Raw genomic sequence first — 4281 nt, forward strand, 5'->3', positions numbered from 1 at the left:
CATGTTCCCTGTCTAAGAATTGAACCCACAGCTTTTCTGTTTATGGGATGACGCTCCAAACAACCAAGCCACAGAAGCCCAGGCAAGAATTTCTTAAATAGTACTCAAAATAAACCAGTTTTCATGAGAGAATTTGATCAATTGGCCTATCAGGAGACCCAATCCTATGTCTATATTACTCTAAATAGTTTCTCTTCATCTGTAGAAATATTATATGTGATCCCCATGCATGTGAATCAGTTGCTTCAAACAGCCTTGAGTAGTAGTGCTGGTTGAGGTCATGTAGGCAGAAAAGGTAAGTTCATACTAAAAATCCATGTTTGTCTCTATGGTGATGAACTATTGACCCTTCCAAGATGGAAGGACCCAATTAGTCAACTTGCAACCAACTAGCTAGTGTGACCCTCAAGAAATGGTGACAGATTGTTTGTAACCAGCTTTGGTTTCTGCTCCTAGAAGGTTAGATATTTGGTAGCAGTGATAACTAGATCGTCTTTGGAACATGGGAACCATGTTATGAAACCCAAGCAGAGCCTCTATTTTGGCCAACATGGCTACTTCCATTGTGCACCTCTTGTTCTAGCGCTGCAGGGGTCAATGGCAAAGGCCAGCTAATGGTTAACTGGATTTTAAATTTTTCATCTGTATAATCTAATGCTTGTTGCATGGTTTGTGCATTCTGGTAAGCATTTATGTGCTATACAAATTCTTCACACTTTGTGACCATTCTCCTATGCCCATATATATGCCTTAACCTTACACTTCCTAATTTTCCATTTTTAATTTTTTAATTTTATTTTCTTTCATGTTCCTGACTAGCCATCATTTTCATGTATCAAAGCCTGAGAGACTACATATATTATAACCATGGGAAACTTCTTATTCTACACAAACTGGGTGACAAGGGGCATAACCTGAGCTCTGCTCAGTGGGAGGATTATTCCTCATTAATCTCTTGCATTGCCACTCCTGAGTGAGGCTGTCTTGCAGTTACCATCCATTTTAAAGCCAATCATCCATCAACCAAACGTGTTAATTATTCTCCCCTGCCCTTTTTTTTTAGTTAATTACAAGATACTGTCCATACGGCTATAGTGTATGTGGAGGGCGGACACTGGGGCTGCCTTGACACGTGCCATGGAGTCTTGGTTATCAGCTTGGGCCCTCAGGTCCTGCTTGTGCCTGAGCTCAGATAAATCATCTCGATTTTACAAGGATTTATTTCTGGAGCCCTCAACTTTCTGAAATGATAAGTCTGACAGGACTCTTTTCTGGGTTACTATGAAGTAACGGAAGAGGTGGAAGGCATGAGCATGAAATTGCATTAATTCATAATTATCATGTTGACTGAAAAACCCAAACTCCATCCATGCAAAAAAGAATGGTTCCAAATATATCATATGCATTTCAAAAACAGGCAAAACCAATTCACATTTTTGGAAGTCAACATAGCATTTATCAGTAAATAACAGGATATAACAGTTAAATCCTCAGGTTTGTATGAGGAGATTTTTTGGTGTGCTGTGTCTGTTCTTTTTTTTTTTTAATTTAGGTACCTAAATTTATACATCTAGGTTCCCTTCATAATTTTACACTTTTTCTTGGTATAAATAATACTTTAAAATTTTTTTGAGAAAGTATTAAAATATGGCTATGAAATGGATGGTAGAAATATGATAGTAATTATCAGTTATTTTTCTAAAGACCCATATTATCTAACCTTCATTATTATAAAATTTCATTATGAAAAACATGATGTATCATATAAGATTCAGTCATAAACTACAAGGACCACAAACAGTGGTTTACGTGAATCAAAAGCATTTCTATCTCATCCAAAAATTCGGAGGTAAAAAGCTCAGGGGTGGCATGTTAGCTCTGCTCTCCAAAGTGTTTAGGGATGCAGCTCATTTCAGGTGAATATTTCCCATTCCTAAGGTAGAGAGTTTGTCCTCATGACACATGATAAAGGCTAAAACTATCATAATAAAGCCCTATTTTAGGCTGTAGGAGTAGAGAAAAAATGGAGAGAAAGAAAAAGGAGTATGAAGCAAATGTCATTTAAAGGAAGTTCAAAGACACTGCTACAACATTATTTCTATTCAGGCCTTTGGTCCAAACTAGCCACACATCAATCACTTGGAGCAAAGAAGTTTGGAAAATAAAATATTTACTTTGGGAGGTCATGTGCTCATCTAAAAAAATAAAATAAAATAAATCTGAAAGCGCTTTTACTCTGGGAGAAGGAGAAAACAGCTGCTTGGTTCTGTCATCAATCTCTATCACACAGGGGACACTGTAACAGCTTTTATGTACCTACTTTAAAAATAACAACAGTGAGCTTTAAAATGTCACATTCCCCATAAGAAACTTTTGATAAGAGTTAGTATGAATTATTCTAATATTTAAGAAAAACAATTACCTAAGTGAAAATAAGGTAATACAAAAGCTAAGGGAAAGGAGCGTGCCACTAATAAACTCCTATTAATTTTTTTTAAACTTCTGTCACCAGCTGATTGTAGTTACTTTAAAAGAAGGCCAAAGTTTCAGGAAATACAAAGTTATAGGAAGAGAAAAGTGGATATTCTCACAGATACTACATTTCATGATCTTAATCATATCAGATGGTACCCAAAAAAGTATATTTCTTTTATAATTTGTTAAGGTGAAGAAGTCAGATTCATGGAAAAGTGCTCCTGATTTAAGTCATTCTGAGATAAATAGTCTGAAAAGGAGGAAAACATTTTATACCTCTCAGAGCTAAATTAGAGCCTTATGCATTGCACCCATATGAGAAATGTAAATTGGTATAGTGAGATGTATTTTAAAACAGGTAAAAAGTTATTTTTCATTTCCATAATATTATGCTTAAGTATCTTCCCTAATATTCTCTCCTCCTCTACTTATAATTTATCTCTGTTTCTTTAGAACTAGACTTCTTTAAAACCAGATTTCTTTAAAAAGATGACTTTCCTCACTATTTCCATATCCTTACTTATCATCTGTTATTTCCAATTTTGTAATCTGGAATCTTGCACAACTGTGCTACACGAACTCCCTCAAATTTACCACTAATAAAATCTGCCTGATATTTCTTTAGCTTTTATTTTATAGGATGGTTGCATAATATCTGCTATTCACCACTTCTGCTCATTTATTGGTAAAAGCCTTCCCACTTAAAATTGTTCGTACAATCATTTCTCTTTCACTTGGCGACTTCATAAATTTCGTTGCCCAGAGAAAATCCTTGGGGGTCATCTTAGATTGTTCTTTTTCTTGCACCCTGGTTCTAAGCCATCAAGAAATCCCGTTGGCTCCACCTTCACATTTCATTACCGCCACTGAAACTATGCTGGTTCATGCAACAACACTCTTCCTGATTTATTGCAAGGGCCTCTGATTTGGTCTTTTTTCTTTTCATTCAGACATGTAACTTTGCACTCAAAGTGATTCTTCTAAAACAGAAGTCAGATCATGCCAATCCTCTTCTCAAAACACAGAGACGGGTCCCAATTTCACTCTGAGTATAAACCAAAGTCTGTACAATGGCCTATAGGCCCTGCAACATCTACCCCTGCTCCTGTTGTATTTCTAGGCTTACCTACAAACACCATTCTATCATTTTCAATGGGCCAACATGCCTCCTCGTTACTGTTAAGACATTGTTTTAGACAAGTGTATTAGAAAGCCAATTCTGATGATTCTGATCACATGAGGAGAAGGGAAACATTAACCAGCCAAACGACAGAAAGTGCTAAGTGCAGCCAGTCTCATGAGTAACCAGAACAAATCGTCAATGCTACCGATATTTTTTCTCTCAACATTTTCTTTTTCCACATTGGCTTCATTTTCTCAGCCTTTCTAAAAAGGCTGGGAAACAACATATTGGTCAGTTCAAGGAAAACCTTTGACTAGTGTAATAGATTGCATGTTTGTGTGGCCCCAAATTCATACACTGAAAAGCTAACCCCCTACGTGATGGTACTTGCAGACAAAGCCTTTGGGAGGTCATGAGCACGAAGACCCCGTGATAGAATTAGTGCCTTTGTGAGAAAACACAGGAGAAAGAAAGCTTGCTTCTCTCTCTGTTCCCCACCATGTGAGGATACTAATTTGTGGGCACCTTGATTTTGGGACTTTGCAGCCTCCAGAAGTGGAAGAAATAAGTGGCTGTTAAGCTGCCCAGGCACCAGTAATGCGTGACAGCAGGACAGCAGACCCAGTAACAAGCCCCGCCTGAAGCTATGAAGAGAAGGGACTCAGGGAACAGATTCTTTTGTT

This window comes from Pteronotus mesoamericanus, unplaced genomic scaffold, assembly GCF_021234165.1.
Source record: "Pteronotus mesoamericanus isolate MK-2021 breed Mesoamerican mustached bat unplaced genomic scaffold, CSHL_Meso_final scaffold_174, whole genome shotgun sequence".
In the NCBI taxonomy this organism is placed as follows: Eukaryota; Metazoa; Chordata; class Mammalia; order Chiroptera; family Mormoopidae; genus Pteronotus; species Pteronotus mesoamericanus.